Source organism: Mirounga angustirostris, unplaced genomic scaffold, assembly GCF_029215605.1.
Source record: "Mirounga angustirostris isolate CCGP_5_RB_7025 unplaced genomic scaffold, mMirAng1.0.hap1 SCAF_8, whole genome shotgun sequence".
NCBI lineage: Eukaryota > Metazoa > Chordata > Mammalia > Carnivora > Phocidae > Mirounga > Mirounga angustirostris.
The window spans coordinates 135,113,007-135,137,946 of record NW_026991716.1 but is presented as its reverse complement, the minus strand read 5'-3'; the positions used below and the strand labels follow the sequence as shown (position 1 = coordinate 135,137,946).

Genomic DNA, 24,940 nt, shown 5'->3' with positions numbered 1-24,940 from the left:
GAGACTTCTGAGCTAGAGACTCTTAAGATTGGAACCATCCCAAAGGGGCTTTTAGTATTTGCAGTTTTTCACCCAGATGTTGCATACTAACATGTTGGAGAACCAGTGGTATATGGTGTACCATTTTGCCTTCAGAAAGAGATTTTATTGATCATTATTTGTAAGTATTGTGAGGAAACAAGATCTTCTAAAATATGAATACTAACCTCTATCAAATGTTAAAAAATCCTTAGAGTCACATGACCTTTCCCTCACTCTACTATAAGTCTTTTCCTGTACGAGTTAAAGCCATTTTCTCTCCCAGCAGATTTCTGCAGTTAGAATGCTAATAATGCCAATACCAGTAGCTGAGGATAAACCGTTATCACATCATCCTTCACAGGGCTTATCCTGCTCATTTATGCTGTATCTGTTTCTCTGTACTCATTAATTTGTTGAGGGAGCACTGTCTTTTTTTTTTTTTTTAAGTTTTATTTTATTATTTTTAAAGATTTTATTTATTTGAGAGGGAGAGCATGAGCAGGGGAAGGGCAGAGGGAGAGGGACAAACAGACTCCCCATGAGCGGGGAGCCCCAATGATGCGTGGGGCTCCATCCCAGGACCCCAAGACCATGACCTGAGCAGAAGTCAGATGCTTAACTGACTGAGCCACCCAGGTGCCCCTAAGTTTTACTTTTATTTAAGTAATCCCTATGCCGAATATGGGGCTCGAACTCCTGACCCCGACATCAAGAGTCAGACACTCTTCTAACTGAGCCAGCCAGGCACTGGAGGGGACACTTTCTTATGCTGCTTGTTTGTGTAGGATTATTCTTGCATTGAATAGCTCAGCATTTTTCTTCCTTCTTTCCTTCCTCCTCCCCCCCTTTTTTTTTGTTTCTTTCACAGGATAGAAAAAAACAAAACAAAGCTTGTGAAGGTAAGTGGAAGTCCCTTTGTACCTGGTTTCAGTCCCAGTCTCCATCCGCTCTGGAGACAGCCACAATTCTGAAATTCGTGACTATCTTTCCTATCCTTGTTTTTCTACTTTTTGTTCATATATCTGTACGTTAGCAATATTTTATCTTGATTTATGTTTTTAAAAATATATTTACACTTATATAATGTATATATATGTATTACTCCACATTATGTTTTTAGATTTTCTGTTTAGAATTTATTTAAATTTGCTTTTCTGGGACTTTTTTCCTCTGTCCTCTCCCTGCTGTCCTTCCTGTCATAGCATTGTCAGTTCTTTTGTTCTTTTAATTTCCCTCTTTTCTCCTCTTTTGGCTTGGAAATTATATTTCTATACTTTTTACTACTTAGTCTCAAAAAAATCTTAACAGAATGTAAAGTTCATCAATATATCTGTCCTCCTCTGAACTGACACAGGACCTTAGGACCCTTGAACTCTACCAATAGCCTAAACTCAAATCTTGTATCTTTGCAGTGTCCCATGTTATTGTCGACTGGTATCTTAGTGTTACTTTATTTTTAAAGTCCTTTCGAATTGATCATCGGTATTTTTTCTTTACAGTAAGTCATTATTTAATTTTGACAATATGTTTACCAATTTCTTTATTCACCCTTATGTTTGGTCCTTCACTTCTTCCAGATTCAATTATTTTTTGTTACTGAAGAAAACCCTACAGTAGATCTTTTTAAAAAGAGTCTTTCTTTTATAAAGAGTCATTGAGTGGTAAATTCTCAAATTTCATTGGTTTGAAATGTCTGTGTTACTTTCAGCCTATAATAACAATTTAGCTGGGTATAGAATTCTAGGATGAGAATTATTTCTCCCATGCAGCATCAAGACATCATTCATTTCCCACAGATATCTGTGGCGAATGATGACAAATTCCATGATGGTCCAGTTGAATAATTTTGGCTTTTTATTTTTGTTTTTAGAACATTTGCTTTATAAAGATTTTTCTCTTTATCATTGACATTCTGAAGTTTCATCACAGTATATTCAATTGGGAATTTAATTGTAGTGCTAAGGTGTTTGTATGCTTCTGAAATTTGAAGACTCATTTATATTTTACTTAGTTCTGGCAAATTCTCAGGTGTTCTTTTTTTTTTTTTAAGCATTTTTTTAAAAGATTTTTTTATTCATTTGATAGAGAGAGACACAACAAGAGAGGGAACACAAGCAGGGGGAGTGGGAGAGAGAGAAGCAGGCCTCCGCTGAGCAGGGAGCCCAATGCGGGGCTCGATCCCAGCACCCTGGGATCAAGACCTGAGCCAAAGGCAGATGCCTAACGAATGAGCCACCCAGGCGCCCTTTTTAAAGCATTTTTAAAAAGATTTTTTTTTTTTAAATTTATTTGACAGAGGGTGAGAGAGCACAAGAAGGGGGAGCAGCAGAGGGAGAGGGAGAAGTGCAGGGCTGGATCCCAGGACTCTGGAATCATGACCTGAGCCAAAGGCAGACACCTAACTGACTGAGCCACCCAGGCTCCCCTCAGGTGTTATTTTCTTAAATATCATCTCTTCTCCCTTTTCTGCTCTTTGTTCTGTCTGGCATTTACATTTGATATATGTTCAACCTTCTTGATCTATTTTCAGTGGCTCTTAACTACAACTTCTTAGTTTCTCTGTCCTACATTCGCAGAAGTTTCCTCAAATCTGTCTTCTGATTTATGGATTCTTTCTTCATGTTTGTCTTAACTATTCATTGAGTTTTGTTTTTTTTTTTTTAGATTTATTTATTTATTTGAGAGAGAGAGAGAGTGGGAGGAGGAGCAAAGGGAGAGAATCTTCAAGCAGACATCCCCCTGAGCATGGAACCTGACTCAGGGCTCCATCCCATAACCTATGAGACCATGACATGAGCCAAAACCGAGAGTTGGATGCCTAACGGATTGAGCCACCCAGACACCACACCTTGTTCATTGAATTTTTAATTTCAGTGACTATGTTTTTCATTTACAGAGACTCAATTTTGTTTTTTTTTTTTCCAAGTTTTGGGGTTTTTTTTTTTTTTGGTCTTTTTTTCATTATAGTTTCTGTGCCTTTGTTTATATCTTCAGTCATGTTATAGTTATTTCATGGTCCCTTGCAGAGTGTTCTTTTTTATCAGTTCTCAGAGTGCTGATTCTTCCCTCTGCTATATCTGTTGATTCATCCCATGGTAGCATATTCTTTCATGGACCTTGTAATTTTTAACTATGGACTTTTCTTTAATTTTTTCCCCTTCCTTGGAGATGTGATAGTGTTTCAATGGAGTGAGTTACACTACATTTTTCCTGCTGGGGTTCTAGAGGTTTCAAATATCCTGGCTTAATTTTTTTTAAAAATTTGACTTCTCAATTAGGATTCCTGGGTCAAGCAAGGAGTATACATTTAGATCCCCTACACACATTTATCTCAGGCCTGGAGTTTCCATTTCTCAAAGGTGTTTTTCTCCCATCCAAGTTTCTAGACATACTATATGTCATTTTGGGATGCAACCAAGACTGGCTATAGCAACCTAACATGGAAGGTTTTATTTTTCTAACACAACAGGAAGGTTGGAAGTAGGAGAACTGCCTGCAGCCATGTCTTTTTCCTCAAGCTCCCTGTATCTTCCTGCCCCTTCATCCTCAAGTAGTTTTTATATTTCTGCTTGTTTCTTGGTGGCAGGTTGGCTATTCCATTTCAAGCCTCACAAGCTATGGTCCAGGTGGGACAAGGGAGAAGAAACAAGGAGGAAGGGATGGCCCCTGGGTCTGGAAAAACAAACTTTTCCCAGAAATCCCTTGACCGCCACTGCTTAGGTTGTATTGGCTGGACCTGTATCACATGATCGCCCCCAGCTGCAAAGGACGTGGACTGCGTAGCTTGTGCTTAACACCTTGCCCTTGATGTTTCTCTTCATTTGTGTCACTTGGAGATTTCCTTCCCCCTCTTCTCCAACTTGGCTGCTAAAACACATTTTCATTAGTTTTAAGTCGAGAATTTGTATGCACTTGCTTAGGCTGTTGTGTTGTCTAAAGAGTCATTCATTTCTCTCCAGGTTGTAAGAGTCATTCATTCATTCACTGAACAGATACTGAGTACCTGAAATGGGAGAACCGATTTGACTTTGGTGGGGCCACTAAAACTGTACCCACTTTTCCCCTCTGAGTCCATTTGGAAGTTCAGATAACATAGGCTCTGCTCTATATCTCCCGCCTCAAATATCCACACTGGGGGTCCTTCCCAGAGAAACATTGCACTTGGTTTAGAAAGCAATTCTGAGACCTGTAGCTGGGGACACAATGCTCAAAATACACAGAAGAGGGAGGGGGCAAACTGGCTCCACTATTTTTTCGCCTTTAATTAGTTACCCTGATTATTTGCTCCGCTGTCCATGTAAGCTCTCCATACCTGCTGAGCTCAGAGTCTTCCTGGGAAGAATGGCTGCCATCTCCATAGCAGCCCTCACTGGTGCTGGTTTCAATTTGTGGTCTCTGGCTTATCCATCAATAGGAGTCCATCTGCTTTCTTGTCTTTCATGAATTTGTAAAATTTTTTAATTGGCCGTTGGCACCTTTCCTTGTTTAAGGATTATTATGGAAGCCTTAGTTTCTGTGTATCATCCATTTCAATGGGATTTGGGGAAGTAGGCTAAGTAAATGTTTATATGTAACTTGCAACCTTGAACCAGAAGCTCCAGATATGTGGCCATGTATCCTATTTGCACAGGAGTAAGCTTGGCACTAGGAAAGACAAGAGAATACAGTGCGATATCTAATTCTTCGTACCAGCGGTATGTGGCAGCCAGCTTGCACCAACTTGCAAGACCAATTGTTAAAGTTTTAGCAATTTTACGGATTGGTTGGCTTTGTTTCGATATCTTGAAATTGATCACCGTAGGAATATTTATACCGCTGAAGTCAGCAAACACCATGAATGAACACTATGAACCAGCTCCCTCTCCTCCTCGAGAGCTGGTTGTTAAACATTTATCAGCACACCACTAGTCTTTACTCTTGGGCAGCTTGAGATAAGACATATGCTGGGGAAAAAGTAAGTCTAACTAAGATAGCCATCGAGTGTGAAACCGAGTAGTACAGACACTTCACCTGCTAAGGAATTCGGATAGCACAAATCATAGATAGCTGACTGTCATAGCTGAGAAAGCTCAGCAACATAGCAGTGCTACGCATGGAACGTTGCTGCTCTTGGCAAGGTCAGAGGGTGGGCCCAGAAGCTAGAGTTTGCATTCTAGCTCTTTCATGGACTGCTGTGTGACCTGGGAGAGTTACTACATCTCTGCAGTGGGCATAATGACGGTCAACATTTATTGAATTCTTATTACGGGTAGGCGCTGTGCTAGGGGGCTTTCCATAGGTGGACTGAATCCTTACTTTGATTATCTTCAAAATGTTGCCCGCCTCAAAGGGCTATTCTGAGTATTCAGTGAGATCATTCATGTGAAGAGGGTGACATCATAAAATCTCTAGAGAATTAGTTTTTTGTTAGCAAATTTCTCATAGAAGGTAAGCGATTTCTGCTTACCTTTTTTTCCTACAGGGTCTTGAAGGATGGCTGAGAGTAGGTTCTGTGAAGAGACTAGCAGAGGGCATTTCAGCCAAAGGAGAGGCAGGTACCAGAGCATAGAAGAAAGGCGAGTAGGAGTCTGGGAGCTGGTTCTGATAGAGCCTAAGGGAAGTGGAGGTTGTACTTTGAGGAGGAGTTGAAACACTTGAATGAGTCAAATAGAGATAGATTGTGGCAAGTGTTGTGTTCTAAGTAGAGAACTCTATTTTTCATGTGGTGGGAAGTAGGGAGCCATTATAAGTTCTTGAAAGGGCAGAGAAATGATTAAAACAGGATTTTAGGAATAGGATTCTGTCAGGCACGTGCTTATGCAACATAAATTGGAGAGGGGCAAGGAACTGAGACATGAGGTGGCAGAAGTGGGCAAGTAACAAAAGGCCAGGTCTGAGGCAGTTCGAAAGAAGGATTCATACGATAAAGAATTTTGTAAAAAGAGAAGAAACAGATAATTTTATAAGTGAATAAGCTAGAAATATATAGTCAAAATATTTGTAAGAGCAGTCTGAACCAAAAATGAAGAAAATTAAGGGAGAATTCTTTCTTCATCCCCATCTTCCCATCACCCCCCGCAAACCCACTCTAATTTAAAAATAAGAATATATATATATATACACAAAATCAGTAGAAAGTGATGTGTGTGTGTGTGTGTGTTTTGCATTGCATGTGGTTTTGGGGACTTTCCCTTAATTAGGCTAAATTAATGTGAATACACTTTTTGAGAGTCTGTTTAGATTTATAACTGAATATCATGGCATCTGTAGTTAATTCTGTTTTCCTAAATACCCACAAAGTGATGTTAAATAATGGTTTTATTATGGTTTGGAGCTAGAATTTTTTGCTTAATCTCTGCGGAGGGTGAAGAAAGTAGGCAGGACACACTACTGTGTATACCCAGGGAGCATGTTAGTGAATGTTAGTGAGCTCCTGGCTGGGGACTTGCACGTGAGAGATGGATCCTCTTGTGCAGATGTAATGCACGGAGCTCCCAGACCTCGCCTCACTCTTGTCTTTGTGCTACAGACAGCAGGGACCCGGAGGGCTGTGTGTGGCACCACACCAGCCGGACTTCTGCCACATCATTCTGGAAACAACAGCTTTGGCAAAGGCCTCTGGTGAACTTCATGTGGCTAAACCCAATGGAGATTTCTTGGTCCTCATCTTTCTTGAGTTCTGAGGAGCCTTGACAATTACTTCACTCTTTTTGAAAAAGTCTTTTATGGCTTTGGAGACATCATTTTCTCCTGATTCTCCTTCCTTCTCTCTGGCTAATCCTTCTTCATAAGAGTAAAACTATCCCCAGATGTTACATTTTGGAGTTTCTAAACATTTAATCCTAAAATCAATCAACTTCTCTCTCTGTCTCTCTCTCTCTCTCTCTCTCTATATATATATATATATATTTTACTCTTTACTCTGTACCCAGCAAACTCCCTGCTGCCCATGATTACCACCATCTATATGCCAGTGACTCCTAAGTTTGTATCTGTAACCTGACCTTTGGGTTCTAGACCTGTAGCCAGCTGCCCACTGAACATCACTTGGCTGCCTCAGAGGTGCTTCAGGTTAGGTTTGCTCTAAACCAACCTCATGATCTTTCCCTTAAGTATTGTCCTCCTCTACTTTTACCCATTTTTTCAGAAGCCCATCGGTGTTCATCTGAAATGTAGCCAGAAACGTAGGCATCACCCCTGATACATCTATTTCTCCATCCCCCTCTTGATTCAAGGATCCAAATCTATCACTAAGCTCTGAAAATTTTATCTCCTGAATAGCTTTTGGCTATACCTACATCTTTGTATCTCTGTGTTCACCATTGTCCAATTTATTGCTGTCCTTTATTTGGGTTAATGTAATAGTGGCTTAACTGGTTTTCCAGAATCTACTTTGGTTTCTTTTCAGTCTACTTTCTAAAGTGTAGTTACTCATCGTTTCAAAACACAAATTTGGTCATGTTCCCTCAGGCCCTCTAAAATCCTTGGTATCTGTCAGAATAAGTTAGGTAATACTGTCATAACAAACAACCCCAGAAATCTCGTTAGCTTTCAACAACAGCAGTTTATTGCTCATTCACAGCATGTCTGTGGCTTTGGTCCATGGAAATTTCACTTTGGAATTCGAGCTGAGGGAGGAGCCTCTGTATGGGACATTGCTGGTCATGGTAGCAATGACATGACCAAAGAGAAAGTGTGATCCATGTGCTGGCTCTTAAAGCTTCTGCCCAGAAGGGACACACACCACGGCCACCCACATTTCATTGGCCAAAGCAGGTCACAAAGTCTTCTCTGAGTTCAGTAGGGAGGGATGCATGGTCTTCCCACAGGGACGAACACTGGAGGAAGTAAAGCCGGAATATTTGGTGACCAGGAATTTACCACAATTCACCATACTTTTCAGTGACTTCCTATTGTTTTGAGGATGAAACCCAAAACCTTTCCCAGGCCTGCAAGGCTCCTGGTGATGTTCTCTATCCTGAACTCCCCGGCTCTACCTGTCACCTCTCTATCCCTCATTGTCTGTACTCTACCACACTATTCTTTCCTTCTTTGACCACATACCCTCTTTCAGGATCTCTGAACATGCTGATCCCTCTATACTTTTGTCTGTCCTCCTCTCCACCCTTTACTCCACTATTTCTTCACATCTCAGCTCAGCCACCACTTTCTCAGAGAAGCAATCCCTGGATCCCCAGACTAGGTCAGGTTCTGTTGTCATATGCTTGCATGGAATGACATTCTTTCCCTTCAGAGCACTTATCTGAGCTTTTAATTATCAATCCATTAGTGTGACTAGGTGATGAATGTCTGTCTTCTCTGCCTTGACTCTGGGTTCCATGAGAACAAGAACCATGTCTGGTTTTGCTCATCATTATATAGACAGGAGGCAGCACAATGTTTTAAACTTAGTAGATCTTGGGGCGCCTGGGTGGCTCAGTCAGTTAAGTGTCTGCCTTTGGCTCAGGTCATGATCTCAGGGTCCTGGGATCGAGCCCCGCATTGGGCTCCCTGCTCCGCGGGAAGCCTGCTTCTCCCTCTCTCTCTGCCTGCCACTCTGCCTACTAGTGCTCTCTATCTCTCTGTCAAATAAATAAATAAAATCTTTAAAAAAATTAAAAATAAATAAATAAACTTAGTAGATCTTCAGTAAAAGTTAACTGAATGAAGAAGGAGGATATTGAAATGCCTAGAAGAACGATAGGAAGAATTAAGTATACTTGATTTGGAGAAGAGAATACTCATGTGGAACAACTGAAAAGCTATACACGTGTGGAGGGCCTCTGAGGAAAAGTGAGAGTATATTTTAAAAAATTGTTTTTATTTATTTGAAAGAGAGAGAGCACAAGCAGGGGGAGGGCAGAGGGACAAGCAGACGCCCACTGAGCATGGAGCACATCGTGGGGCTTGATCCCAGACCCTGAGATCATGACCTGAGCCAAAGTCAGATGCTTAACTGACTGAGCCACCCAGGTGCCCCAAGTAGATTTATTTTTATTCCTTCAGAGAGCATATCTAGAACCAAAGTTTAAAAGTTATAGGTAATGAAACCAATATCAGTTCACTGTAAGAATGAACTTTCTGATAATATGAACATCAATACTAGAAACGTTATGTTCACTGTATTTGTTCGAAGACTGGATGACCAGGTGTAGAAAACATCAATAGACATTCAAGTAGCAGTGGTATTGGAATAGAGGCATATATTTGATCACTTCAAACTCCAATAGTTCTATTTAATATTTTATTAAAAAAACACAGAGATATGGGATGCCTGGTTGGCTCAGTTGGTTAAGTGTGTGCCTTTGGCTCAGGTCATGAGCTCAGGGTCCTGGGATCGAGCCCCACATTGGGCTCCCTGCTCACAGGGAGACTCCTTCTCCCTATCCTCCCTGCTTGTGCTCACTCGCTCTCTCTCTTTCTCTCTCTCTATCAAATAAATAAAATCTTTAAAAAAAAAGTTAAAAAAAAAACCAGATAGTAAACAAGGAAACAAGAAAACACAAGGTATCAATTATGAGGTGATACCATTGCGTCTCTAGACTGGCACAACCAATAGCCATACTATGGTTCCTGTCTTGGCTTAAGATTTTTAAGACTTGTCATGAAGGATCTTTAGGTAGATCATCCCCAATCTATGCCTTCATCTGTAATTACTTAAATAAATTGATTATATATGTGTCTCTTTTAGGGGACCAAGGAAGTAGGCAAAGTAGTTTTTGAGCATAAATAGCCTTAGAAAACGAAAAACTCCAACATATATATGTAGCATATAAACGCCAATATATATGTATCATATATAGTATACGTGACAAAAACAAAAATGAAAACCTCCCCTTTAGGGGTGCCTGGGTGGCTCAGTCAGTTAAGGGTCCCACTCGGTTTTGGCTCAGGTCATGATCTCAGGGTCCTGGGATTGAGCCCGTGTCAGGCTCCACCCTGAGCATGGAGTCTGCTTTCCGTTCTCCCTCTCCCTCTGCTCTCTCTCTCAAATAAATAAATCTTTTTTTTTTTTTAGATTTTATTTATTTATTTGAGAGAGAGAGAATGAGAGAGAGCACATGAGAGGGGGGAGGGCCAGAGGGAGAAGCAGACTCCCTGCCGAGCAGGGAGCCCGATGCGGGACTCGATCCAGGGACTCCAGGATCATGACCTGAGCCGAAGGCAGTCTTAAATAAATCTTAAACAAAACAAAACACCTCTCCTCTTCTGCACTTTTATCAAAGTAACAGACGCAAGGCTTATTTTGCACGGTAAAATACAATAGTATGGATGAAATCATAATATAACGTTATAATACATTCAATAGATGTAAATCAACTTAGTAAATATAAAAAATTTTCAAGCTGTTAGTTCAGAAAGAGGGTCACACATTGGAATAGTTAAAGAAGTTTTCTCGAAGGAGGAGCACTTAGATGAGTTCCTAAAAAATGGGATAGATTGTTATAGATGGATGGACAGGAAAAAATACAGTGAATATGACCACCTTATATTCTAGATCTTCTGAGACAGTTTTGATTTCAAATATAATGATCGTCCAGGAAGTGTGGTCATAAAGGCTAAAGCAGGTGCCCTGTTTTTGGGATTGTATTATGGTCGGTGCGGACACGAACAAGTGCATAGAAGCAAAAGAGGACTTGGTGAATGGAGGCCTGTGGATCAGTGTTTAAACAGCGCGGAATGAGGGTGGGTGGAGCAGCAAGTACGCGTCATCTCCCATCATCCAATCACCGGCTGTCTCCAGTTCTAATGCCTGACCCCCGTAGTAAACCAATGTGACATCCTGATGTCCCACAGGAAGAAACATTTGCAACTGTTGGAAATGCGATACAATAAGAAACAAGCAATCCAGTCCGTGCAGTCCGCCGCCTAGATTGTGAAACAATAGTCATGGTTCTATTTGTTCTGTTATGGAATAAAAATTGCAAATAATTTCATAAGATAGAAACTCAAGAGAGATCCTGAGCACAAGTTTCCCACAATACGCTACCAGGTCACATTTTGCAACCCTGCTGCCCACCCCCACCCCCTTCCCCAGCCCCATTTTTTAGCCAGTATTTGCCCTCGGGGCACAGGGTGGAGCACTTTGGTGAGATTTTGCACAAACACTGTAGGCTTCTTGTTTTTCTTTGCTATTATAATGGAGAGGCAGTAGAAATAAGGTAGAAAAAGGGAGGATGGGACTCCGAGTGGATAGAACTAAAAGCAAATAGGATTTTTAGGGTTTTGTTTGTTTGTTTGTTTTCCAGGCTACGAATAAAACGCTTATGAACAAAGAAAAAAGTGCTCATAGAATACATAAAATGTAAATAACATTAGTTCATTCAGAGGAAGAATCTCCCTAGGAGAGGAGCACTTCATTGTTTATTAACTTTTCTTGGGTCCTGGGTCCAAGTTTCATTGCAATAGTTAAAAATTGCTGTACTTTTTATGCAGTATGAGTGTTTATGAGCAGCTTTATAAAAATTTGAATATTCAGGCAACATTCATTGTTTTAATGTTGTTTTTCTTCTTTTGTTGATTATTACTTAAGTCTCTTCATTTTTTTTTTTTAAGATTTTATTTATTCATTTGACAGAGAGAGAGACAACGAGAGAGGGAACACAAGCAGGGGGAGTGGGAGAGGGAGAAGCAGGCTTCCCGCTGAGCAGGGAGCCCGATGTGGGGCTCGATCCCAGGACCCTGGGATCATGACCTGAGCCGAAGGCAGACGCCTAACGACTGAGCCACTCAGGCGCCCCAAGTCTCTTCATTTTATAATTTTTACTTAATAGCAGTCTTGTTTCAATTAAGAAAATCCAGTGTCTGGTGGAATCAAAAGTCCAAAGAGATGGGACTGTCGTCCTGACAGAGGGATACCGCTTCCCATTATCCCCATTAGGCTAGGAAATTCCATGCCTTAACTGCAGTTATAAATGTGGAGTTTCCTTCTTGGTTGTGTCTCATTCCACTTAAGGCCTCCCTTTTAGAATTTCCTAGGTTCCTATATTCCTCCTAAGTCTGTAATATTATCACTGCATCCACACCAAATTAAAATAAAGATCTGTACAAGATAAAAGGAGCTTCGTTTCTTGTCTTCTCTCACCGCTGTTCCTTTCAGTTGATTCAGCTGTTGATTGTGGCCTGGAGCAGCTTTGAACACATGGTCATATAATTCATTAGCGTTTAGACAGGGCCTCAATCTCAGCCATTAGCACATTCATTCAAACACATTTCTGAAAAACATTTAAAAACCACCTTGTGGCATTGGTCTGTATTCATAAAAAGAGCAACCTGTAGGGAACTAATAAACATAGCTAATCTCTTCATAGATAAACATGCTTATTAAGTGTATCTAGTTTTGGTTTTGATTTAGTGCCCTCCAAAATTGTCTTCGAATTGGTGAGAAAGTCAATTCTCCAAATGGAAGAGAAATGAGAAGCTTTTGAGTGTAGGTGAATGATTTTACATGCTGGCTCTGAATTGTAGAAGTCTGATTCTCCCAGTGACGTCTCCAATTTGACCATGGAGTCAAATGATATTAAGATGTTACAGAGGGGCACCTGGTGGCTCAGTGTGTTAAGCATCTGCCTTTGGCTCAGTTCAGGATCTCAGGGTCCTGGGATGGAGCCCTGAGCTGGGCTCAGCAGGGAGTTTGCTTCTCACTCTGCCCTACCCCCCTGCCTGTGTGTGCGCTCTCTCTCTCTCTCTCTCTCTCAAATAAATAAATAAATAAATAAATAAATAAATAAAATCTTTTAAAAAAAGATGTTATAGCAATGTTGCTAGTGAAAATGGTGAACGAAGTAAATCTAACTGGTGAAGACAATATATTAATGTAAATTCGCATAGCCAAGTTTGGCCTAAACAAGGAATGTTCATTATTCCTTTTTAGCTGCATGAAAGACAGCAATCTGGGTAATACATTTTGATGGATTATTAACTTTCTTCACAACCTTTTTTTTAATTAAAGATTTTATTTGTTATTTTAGAGAGTGAGAGAGACAGCAGGGGGAGGAGGAGAGGAGAGAATCTCAAGCAGATGCTGCGCTGAGCTCAGAGTCTGATGGGGCTCGATCTCATGACCCTGAGATCATGACCTGAATGGAAAACAAGTGTCAGTCACTCAACCGACTGAGCCACTCATGCACCCCTTCGTAAGTTTTTCTTAAGCACGGTTAATGGAGTTACTGATTCTAAGACATTTATTGAGGGTCTATCCTGTGCCGGACAACATGTACTGAGTTAGTCTTCTCATTTTATAACACCTCCTCATCCTCCTTTTTCCTCTTTCTCTAAAACCTCTGGAAGTTTCCTACTTGGATCTGACTTGAAGTTTTCCTTCATCATCTGGATGTGAAATTTTCCCAGAAAATCTATTCCCCCCCCTCCCCCCGGCTTTTTCCCTCTTGGAAAGGAACATCCTTCAGCAGGAGAACTGGAAAATATCCACCAATTTTAAATGTAAAAATAATTATGCAAATATATAACTATGTTGTTTCCTTAGTTGTTATGAAATAATGTATTTGGTTGTTGATTTCTTTTGTCTGTGTCCTTGCTTTTTGGGAATTTCTGTCCACTTTGAGAACCATCTTTCTTGCATTCCTTACTGGAAGGACTAACAAAGACAAAACAGCTTAGCTAAGAGCAAAATAATTTCAGCAACTATGAAAATCTGCAGGAGAGCATGGCCAACAGAAAGCCTTCATTCTCTGTGTTTACATTGGTACTGATCTTAATGGCACGCTGTTAACTCAACATAAAGCTGTGCTTTTTAAAACAATTCAAGTTCAAGGGCATCCAATCGTGTTCCAGCCCTATAAAGTATTTGCAATAACAATCTAAACTGGCATATATGTTAAAGCTCACCCTGGGCAGCTTAAATTTACACGATTAACCTGGGACTTGCTCATCATAGCACCAGGAAGCACAACCTCATGATCAAGTGCAATTCACATCTCACAATTCTAGGAATCGATGTACATGGATACACCGTTATATTATTATTAAATCCAATTGCTTTGCAATTAACCCAATATGACACCTATACAAATGATTCAAATAAAGAGCCTCATGTTTCACAGAAGACAATCAATAAAGTGAAATCACAGCTCCTGACAATGTTAGCAATTTGGCTTGTTACGAGAGTACTACATTTTCCTCGGGTCGAGGCTGCCGTTCTCCCTACTGAATCACAGCTACCATAACTTTCAACTATTGGCAATGCCCCTGCCTCACTAAAGCATAACATTCAAACATGTTTGGCCATTCCTAGCCTATCTTAGCCGAGTCATGAAAAGTTACAGTCAATCTGGGATGTACTAACTCATCAATTTTCCTTCTTTGCTCCCCAGATGGAATTAGGACTTCTTTCCCCAGGAAAGCCTCCTTAATGACAAAAAAGAAAATAGTTGTATTTGTTCTTAGACAAAACTCATTCTTATTCTTCCCCTTTCACAAAATGTTTTACAATTAGATGTCTGAAAGCAAAACCAAATTATAACAGCACCTCTCTGTTATTATTACTGTTGTTACTATTATTCTGTAGCTTCATTATCTCCATTTTAATGAAGTAAAAGCACTTCACAGTTATAAGCCGGATCAAAACCAACCTTTTGTAAAAATATCACAACCCTCTTATTATATCACCCTCTTTAGGCAGAGTTGGCAGGCGAGTTTGTCAGCCAGACAACTTGGTGTAGAGAATCAATTTCTTGAGAGCGGGGACGGTGAACTTCCTTTGGAGACCAACAGGGTCGTGTGTAGACATTCTGCAGGTGTTTATTGACAGCCTACCTGAGTACGGCCTTGTTAAGGCCTCATAACACTTTCATTTTAAGTGGACTAAACTTGACCTTATGGAGCATTCAGGACAGACACTGACCAAAAATGTATCTTTTCCATGTCTCTCCTCTATCTACTCCTTTCCAAAGCCCAGTCAAGTCAGGGTATGTTTCCATGAGGCCATTTTTTTTCTGTTGAAATGGAGGGACTAGAACATTACATATGCAAAATGTCTCTTTTTCCTAACACACGGTGTGAATGATTGAAAACAATGACTTAATTTAATACTCTAAGCAGAGTCTGTTCTCCATGAATCATACTGTATACATAACGGTGATGAAAATGTTCAGTTTGAAATTTCTCCCTGGCCAGGGAGGAAACCATGGGGGTGAATCATGCTTTCAGTGATGACTGTCCTAAGGAAGCTAAATTGAGAAGCCACAGGTTAAAAAAGGAGCGAGGAGTGAATCCTTAACAGGAATGCAATGGTCATACACTCCCAGAAGGCAACAGACGCCCCCTTCTGCTGCTTACACCCGGGCAAAAGCCTGCAGAAGAGTTCCCGGACGTTCACCCACAGGAGAGAGACTCTGAACGGAGAGGAATCCAAACACAATATGTGAAGTTACCCAGGGCTTGGGAAAAGAAACAAGACTTCTCGTTGAGGGAAAGGAGATAAATGGCTGCCTGAAAAGAGGAACACAACGGCCTGCACTCATTCATGTGAAAGAAATTCATTTAAGAGCAATTGGATTAGAGATGGAGATTTACATGGATGGCATTAAAGAAGAGGAGCGTGTAAGAGACAGTAAAGATGTACATCAGTCATTGGCTACAGAACTGTAAACAGCAGTGGGGACTTTGGATACAATGTTAAGTGGAAAAAGGGGCCACTACATTATAATTAAACGATGATTGCAATTATGTAAAAATATGTGTGCTATGGACAAAGACTGAACAGGGATACGGGGAAATTAACATAGTTATTGTGTTAATGTTAATGTAGTGATGCTATTTGTTTTGCATTGTTTAAATCATGTCGGTGTGAAAGTGAGGGCCGGCTGGGGTGGGACTATATAGAGTCAGTCTGATAGTCAGCTGGCTTCACAGGAATCAGGAAGCCCCGTGCTTAAGTTTTACCCACCACGCTAGCTGTGAACTTAACCTCTCTGAGCCTCCTTGGTGTTCTTACGGAGAAAGTGGGAATAATAACACTTGTCCTGCACTAACAGGGGGGTGAAAACACTATGTCAATTGAAAGGATGGTGGGAGACTGTGTGAGGAATTAAGATCAGAGGGCTTTATAGACCAGAGATTTACAAAGTCCCAAACTCCGGGCACCTGGTTAGTTCAATCAGTAGAGCATGTGACTCTTGGTCTCAGGGTCGTGAGTTCAAGCCCTGCATTGGGCTTGGATCCTACTTAAAAAAAAAAAAAAAGGAAAGAAAAGTCCAGAACTCAGAAAGTTCTTCTGACTCTCTTTTCTCGGCATTCCCCCAGGGGGCTGGACAGTCTATGTCATCTCATCTAACTGTACGATGTACACATTACTAATATTTATTGTCTTACTAACCAGATTTCCTAATGCCATTTTAGAATAGTTCATCTTTTTCTTCCATTTGAAAGGATTTGAAATGCTCCCTTTATCATATGCCTGAGTTTATTTCTGAACTCTACTGTCAAACTGCTTGCCATTCTGTTTTAATCATTGTAGCTTTACAGTTTTTTTCATCTGACCGTGCAACTTTTTTTATAGGTTGGTTTGTTTTTCAGATAGGATCTTGAGTAGAGTGGGAGCTCTTAAGGAGAAACCCGAGCTTGGGCCCAAGGAAGTAAGGAACCAGACCAGGGGTACATGGCAATGTGGCAAAGTCTGAGAGGAGAGTCTTTGGAATCAGAGAAAGCTTAATTCAAATCTTGATTTATTACTTGCCATCTGGGTGACCCAGCATACATTACTTCATCTCTCTAACCTCTTACCTCATCTGTAAATTGAGGATAATACCTACCTCAAAGTGCTGCGGTGTGGATTAAGTTACAAAATGAGCATGAATTTCCCTCGCACAGTGCCCGGCTCATGGCTGTCGCCCTCCTTCCCTGCCTTTGTGTGCCCTCCTCGTGGTGAGGACGTGGCTTCCCTTTCTTCGGTTTTCGGGAATCTGCAAGAGAAGGGACGAAGAGCTAAGAATTGTCGCCAAGTTCTACACAGCATTCTGAAGTCTGGTTTCATGGGAATGGCATTTAAATTGTACATATGCATTCACTGCTCCCTGAATATGGCAAAGCAGGAAATACTGTGCGTGTCATATAATCCGTAAAATGCACTGTCACTATGCAGCCAGGAACTGTGGGATATCAAACAGGTAGGAATGCCAGGCAGCATGTTCCTGTCAGACCTGGAGGGGACAGAGCTCAGGAGAGGGGGGAAATTACCGAGGATGAAGGGAGCAGGGCAGGGAACAGGTGAGAAATAATGTGGCCTCTCTTTTCTCGTCTGCTCTGACAAGCTTGGATTTTAAGTGATTTGGGGGCAAAGGTCACCTCTATTGCCTCCCTTTTTATAGTTTCTAAAAGATTATTGAATAATATTAGCAATATTTGGTGATTAGAGTGAAGAAATGTCACACAGGGTCTCAGAGAAACCCTCCGTCTCTGAGAGTGGCCAGGACGACTTTTGCTGGAAGCCTCTGTCTTCTCTCGCTGGGAGACGATGGATGGAGTCTGATCATAATTAATTTTAATAGAGACCTATCACCTCGTGATAGAATCTTGGCTATTCAAATGAAGTAGAACCAGCTAGCCAGCCTGGATAAAAATGATCTCACCAGTTCTCCCTCACCACTGGCTTTAGAACACATCAAGTCCAGTTACAAAATATTTGTTTATTGAGTGATTTGGGGCCTAGCACTATAAGATGGTGTATGACGTTCACTATCTGAATTGGACAGACAAGAAATGTGATAAAATAAGTACCATCTGTTGATTCCCTGACTTGTGCTATGCCCTCCATTACATGCTTTGTATACATTATCTCTAATTCATGAATTCTTTCCACACATGTTTCTTGAGCGCCTATTATGTGCCGGGCCTTCTAGGTGCTGGGAACACCACAGGCCACAAGGAAGAGGAAGTCCCTGCCTTTGGAGAACTACATTCTGGTGGGTATAAGCCCAGTGAATATATAACATTATTTTAGATAATGGTAAAGGCTATGGAGAACAGCAGCTCAGGGTAAAGGGATAGAGCAGGATTCTGGAGTATGTAGGGAACATCTTATTTATTTATTTTTTAAGTAATCTCTACACCAAACGTGGGCCTCGAACTTTCAACCCCAAGATCAAGAGTCACATGCTCTACCAACTGAGCCAGCCAGACGCCCCTGCAGGGGACATTATAGGACGGGCCTCTCTAGAGGGATGGAGTGAGGTGTGCACAGCGGTGGGGGGGGGAGGGGGGGAGGAGCATCCCAGGCAGGGGGACTAGCAAGTGTGAGGTGAGTGTGGTATACTCAGGGCCCTGCGTGGCTGGGATGGGGTGAGGGAAGAGGAGGAGGGGCAGAAGAAGCAGGAGACAGGTAAATGACTAAGCCAGGTTAGGCCTGGAGGGAAATGAAAAGCTTTTTGCGTTTCCTTCTGAGGACAATGGGAAGCTCTCAGGAAACTGTGAGCAGGGGAGAGTTACCTGGACACTGACTCTGATACATAGATCGGCGCACCGGAGGTCGTCTCTCCCGGCTGTAAGAATGTGCGAGAAGCAGGACTGGGTAGAGGTGGAGTGTGTGTTGACTCACAGAGATCTCACCTGACCGCCTGGAGGCCCTAAGGTTGGGATGACCCTTTAGGATTTTCCCAAATTGAGGCAAAGCTCAACGGACCTTGAAGCTGGCCTCAGCCAGCTGATGTCTCCCGAGAGGGCTTGCAAACCCGGGCGAGGCAAGCCCTTTGGGGGCCAATGCCTGAGAGGTTGGCAGCTGGGCCGCCAGCAGCCAGCAGCCAACGGCTGGGGCAATGACACCACCCTCCTGAAGACGGTGTCGGGGCGGCGCACCCCAGCATCCACCACAGGTTCCTTTATGTTTTCATCCTCTCAACACTCCTCCAGGTTAAGCATTCTTATATCCTTTCTGGGACTCAGAGAGCAACCTGTTCAAGGTCACATACCTAGCAGATGCTGGATTTGAACTTCGGTCTCTCTGAGACCAAAGACCATGTACTTAAAAAAAAAAAAATTGTGGTAAAATATCCATACCATAAAATGTATCATTTTAACTGTTTTTTTTAAAGTTTTATTTATTTAAATAATCTCTACACCCAACATGGGGCTCGAATTCATGATCCTGAGATCAAGAGTCACATGCTCTTCTGACTGAGCCAGCCAGGTGCACCTCATTTTGCCTATTTTTTTTTTTAAGATTTTATTTGTTTGTCAGAGAGAGAGAGAGAGAGAGAGAGAGCATGTACAAGCAAGGGGAGTGACAGCAGAGGGAGAGGGAGGAGGCTCCCCGCTGAGCAAGGACCCTGGGATCATGACCTGAGCTGAAGGCAGACGCTTACCTGACTGAGCCACCCAGGCGTCCCACATTTTACCTATTTTTAAGTGTACAGTTCAGCAACATTAAGTACATCCACACTGTTGTGCAACCACCACCGCCATCCATCTCTAGAACTTTTTTCATCCTGCAAAACTGAAACTCTGTACCCATTAAACAATAACATTATAATAATATTAATATTAAACATAATACTATTAAAAAATAACTCCCCATTGCCCTCTCCCTCCAGGCCCTGGAAACCATCCTTCTACTTTCAGTCTCTATGAATTTGACAGCCCTAGGTACCTTATATAAGTGGAATCATACAATATTGTCTTTTCATGCCTGACTTATTTCACTTAGCATAATGTCTTCAAGGTTCATCCACATTGTAGCAGGTGTCAGAGTTTCCTTCTTTTTAAAGGCTGTATAATACTCCATTTTGTGTATATACCATTTTTTTTTAAAGATTTATTTATTTATTTTAAAGAGAGAGAGAGTGCATGGGGAGGAGGGGCATAGGGGGAGGAAGACAGATAAGCAGACGTCACCCCGAGCAGCCCGACAAGGGCCTCGAAGATCCCATAACACTGAGATCATGAGCTGAGCTGAAATCAAGAGTAAGACGCTTAACCAACTGAGCCACCCAGGCCCCTCAATGTGCCATGTTTTGTTTACTCTTCTATTGATGGGCAAATGGATTGCTTCCCCCTTTTGGCTATTGTGAATGATGCTATGAACATTGGTGCACAAATATCTGTTTGAATCCCTGCTTTCAATTCTTTCGGGTATATCCCCAGAAGTGGAATTGTTGGGTCATACAGTAATTCTATTTTTAATTTTTCAAGGAACTGCCATACCATTTTCCACAGCAACTGCCCCACTTTATATCCCCACCAGCACTGCACCAAGGTTCCGCATCTTCACCAACACTTTTTTTCTTTCCTCCTCCTCCCCTTCCTCCTCCTCTTCTTTTTCTCATAATAGCCGTCCTGTGGGTGTGATGTGGTATCTCATTGTGGTTTAAGACCTTGCACTTTTCATGCCACCATGTGTCCCTCAGAAAGGAATCAAAGATTGCCAGCATGCATCCAGTCCCACCGTTCCATTTGTGGGCAGAAATGATGACAATACCAGGTCAAGATCTAAATTCAGTTAATCCCCTTGGATTGATGATGAGCTGTAGAAGACCATATTCTGTATATTCCCTAAAACGCTCAGACACCTAAAGGACAATACAAAATTTGGCACTGTATACTGATTCGATCTTTAAAGGTTTTGCTTAAGGACCCTAAAATAGTTTAGAAAACTATGCTCTTCTTTGCACATTTAAAAATTGATATTTATAATGTTATTATAAATTTAAATAGTTGCAAAGACTATAATTCCTAGCATATTATAAATGTTGACATTTTTTAAAATGAAACAGTTACATCACTGTTTTAAACGTATCCAAACGGAATCCAGATCTTACAACAGCTTGTTAATTGCCATCATCCTTTTGAGAAATATACAAATAGGGGTACCTGGCTGGCTCAGTCACAAGAGCTTGCCACTCTTGATGTCAGGATTGTGAGTTTGAGCCCCACGTTGGGAATAGGGATTACTTAAAAACAAAATCTTAAAAAAAAAAAAAAAGAAAAGAAAGAAATACACAAGCTCATCTTTAGCAAGCAAAATTGGCATATTGCTGTTTTTCTCTTTGAAATTCTATTTACATTTACTTCCCCCTCAGAATTTTATGCTAATGTAATATACTTATGATTGAACATCTTTTACTGAGGATTTCTCATATTTTATCTATCAAACATATGTATATTAAAATTTATACACTGTAAAATTCCTGTGACCATAGGCTATAAGTGTTTTCTGGATTGAGCTATCATTACAATTACTAGTATTACACAGTTGATCAAAACAACCTAAATGAATAGAAAATTTTGATAAATACTAACATTGAAAATAAAGTTTTATTAGAAATTTGCATTTCTTAATAAGATAGATGATGCTGTCCTTTTTTCAAACATTGTATGTATTATGGATAAATATTACTTTATTGCTAGAATGACAGTGGTTAGCATCCCTTCTATCTCTAGTTTTCATTTTTTAGAGATGAAAAATCCTTGTTCTTACAAATAAGGAGATGGGACTGGGAAGAATTTTGTTATTAAGATGTCCTTAAATTTGTGGAATGCTTTCTGATTTATTTGTCCTGAATCACGTAGTAATCCATTACCAAATGCTAGTTTCAATGATCTGTCAGCTGACAATTTAACTATCTTCTCCTTCCATTTTGTTGAAAACAAGATATTGGAAACCACCTGACTTGCAAAGGATTTGTTATGCCCAGTCTGTTATGGGTCGAGCTGTGTCCCTCCCAAATTTATATGTTGAAGTCCTAACCCCTAATACCTCCAAATGTGATCTTATTTGAAAGCGACGTTGCAGATATAATTAGTTAAGAGGAGGTCATTAGGGTGGGCCCTAATCCACTATGACTGGTGTCTTTATAAAAAGGGAAAATTTCGACAGAGAGGCAGACATGAACAGAGAGAAGAGGATGTGGAGATACAGGGAGGAGATGGCCATGCCCAAGCCAAGGAGCCTGGAACAGAGCCTTTCCCCCCAGCCCTGAGAAGGAATCAACCCTGTCCACACTTTGGTCTTGGAGTTCTAGTCCCCAGAACTGTGAGGCCACACCTTTCTTTTTTGTAGCCATTTGTTCATGGCACTTTGTTCCTGCAGTCCTAGCAAATGAATACATGGTTCTTACAGCCATTCACTTCCCTAACACCTACACCAATATGTTCCATTTTTCCTTTACTTGGTGCCCAGGAGGGTTTCTTAAAGCCCCAGCAAAGCACTCCAGTAGGATTGGGAATAAGAGAGAGGGACACCTTTCTGGCACCTGGGTGGCTCAGTTGGCTGAACGTCCAACTCTTGATTTCAGCTCAGGTCATGATCTCAGGGTCATGAGATGGAGCCTGGTGGGGAGTCTGCTTGAGATTCTCTCTCTCCCTCCCTCTGCCCCTCCCCTCACTTGCGCACACTCTCTCTCTTTCTCAAATAAATAAAATCCTAAAAAAAAGGAGAGAGAGAAAAGGACACCTTTCTTTTGTAAACTGAGGGAAGGCATTGTGAAAGGAAGTCAGGGGTGTTTGATAAAAGGCAGATATTGAATTTGAAGATCTCCACGTTGCCTTCCTTCCAAATATCCTTGACAGCATGCCTCTTTGGAAAGCCTCAGTCGCCCCTAGAGGAATAGGTATATCTGCTTTGAAGATGACTATCCTGAAGGGTAGAAAACCTACTGTAATTCAGGGAAGTGGAAAAACTTTTGGCAGCTGGAGGTGTTATGACATTTTCATGGAGGATATGACATCTGTTGGCCTTGTGTGTAGAATTTTGGTTTGTGGCAAGGGGAAGGAAAGGCCTTCCAGCCAGGGGTGGAAGCAACGTGGAAATGGACATCTGACTAAGAGGTGGTAGACTGCGACCAGCCGGCCCACGGAGGACCTGCATCATGGGCCCAGGAGCTTGTACATAGGCACCAGAGATTCTTCCATGAGCAAGTGACATGAAAGTGATGCTTAGGAAGATTAGCCGGGCATCACTTTGGAAGATGGGAGGGCAGGTGCAGAGGTAGGAGGTAGGAAGCAATCCAAGGATGTGATCATTAATGCTCAGTGTAGTGGCGTTGGAAATGGAGAGACAGCTTCTTGTTGGCTGGGTTGGAAGTAGAAATTGCATGTTTATATTATGGTTAACTCACGGTTAAGACTGCTTGACGATCTCTATTTCAGATGGGCTGCCAAGTTCCAGAACTAACTTTCTGCCTTTCTTCCACTTCCGCCACTGCCTTCTGTATTGGTGGAATAGTCTTGAAAGACTCTAGCTTTTCAGCTAGTCAGGTGGAGGTACAATACGAGCAGCATCTCTCTACTGCTTGGCTGATCCTTTCATTGTAAGGACGAAATGAATACATGTATGGGAAACACTTGGTTAACTGTAAAGTACCCTGCAAATGTAAAGATATGATTATTCATTACTCATTACCCTTATTGTTGCCAGCTACTCTTTCTTAGAGGTAGTGAAGAGGTTTTCTGAGTGCCTCATTTAGCATTAGCCTAACTGAAATGCAGGTAATAGAGGCTCCCTTGTGTGTCACCCGAGAATTTTGTTGGGCTTACCTCCCTTTTCAAATTGGGAAGGTGCTGTGATACCCCCTGCTGAGCCCCACTGGGGAGAAGAGCCACTCTTCACACTCCTTCTGGATTCTTTGAGGTGTCTGGCCTCATGCCCAAACATCCTCAGAGGACTGTTCATTTTCTGTCAGAATCGCGAGGCTTCCTGATTATGTAGCAACAGAAACAAAGCCTTTCTATGCGCTGAAAACCAGATTTTTGTGTGGCCACATGATCTCTTCACTCCTCAGTCTAAGCCGTGAAGCACACAGAGCATTAGAACAACCCAGACACACAACTCTTTCTGTCTCTTATGTTACAGACCACTGTGTTTTTAAGGCTCTGAGATGATAAGAAACTGGTTTTATACTAGAAGAAATGGGTGGTCACTGTCCTTATAACCACCTCTCTAAATCACACTCACATGGATGACTCCATCTGTGACCCTGAGGATCATTGGAATCTTTCCGTGTTCTAAACCACCCTGAGCCCCCGCTGTGGCTGTCATGGTGGAGACATGACCTACTGGCCAAGTGACTGTTGACTCTACTAGTCATTTGGCATCTCTTCAAGGATGAAAAGATTATCAGTAATATTTGAGTGACTTTTCTTACCTGCATTGACTCCATCATCTCTTATCCATGTGCAACTAAGTATCTTTATATGGCTGCAGGAAAAGCATCTTCAATGCTAGAAAGACAATGTGCAAGCATCAGCTGATCCCCTTGGTATTGATGCCTGCTCCCATTTAACAGATGGGGAAAATAAGCCCTTATGGTGAGAGTATCATAGTCCCTATTGTTTCACGTGTACCTACCAGACGCAAGGTCGAGCACTTAGACATTAATTTGTTTTCTCCGCCAACCTATGGAATGGGAATATTAACATCTACATTTTACAGGGAAAGCAATGGAAACTTGGTTAAGTGACTTTGCCAAGGTCACAAAACAAGGAAGTGGCCGTGTCAGTCCGCATGAATTACATTAGGCTTTGTGACAAACAGGCCCCCAGATCTCAGTGGCTTACAACAACAAAGGTTTACTCCTCGTGCTGCATGTCTGCGGAGAGGCACGGGTCTCTGCTTCTCCTCGGTCTGGGATTTGGGCAGACAGAGCAGCCCCTGCTTGGAAATTGCTGGTTGTCACGGCAGATGGGTAAAGGGAACATGGCAAAATGCTTGCTGGTAACACATGCCCCTTCTGTTCATTTTGTTGGCTAGCACCTGTCACATGACCAGCCCTAACTTCAAGTAGGTGAGGCCTTATAGTCTTCCCATCTGAGAGTGAGAGAGGGAATATTTATGGGCAGCTCTAATGGCTACCCCAGCAGCAGAGGGAGGGTCTGATAAGAAAGGTGTGTTCTAAAGCCTCTTCTCTTTCTCCTCCAGAGAGCTTCCAATTACAGACCACCCCTCGGTGGGCCAGGGGCATTGCTCAGTGCTAAGCATTTTATTGCTTTTACA

General features: G+C 41.7%; 1 long non-coding RNA gene across 1 annotated transcript; it reads right to left on the bottom strand.

Annotated features, from left to right (window-relative positions):
• Positions 1 to 7,278: 7,278 nt before the first annotated feature.
• On the bottom strand, positions 7,279 to 24,740 carry LOC129045558 (uncharacterized). Its single transcript, XR_008505457.2, has 4 exons — positions 24,093 to 24,740; positions 23,067 to 23,312; positions 16,773 to 16,922; positions 7,279 to 7,838 (listed from the first exon to the last, which is right to left on the bottom strand). It is a non-coding gene; the product is annotated as an uncharacterized LOC129045558 (long non-coding RNA).
• Between the last annotated feature and the right edge of the window lie 200 nt (positions 24,741 to 24,940).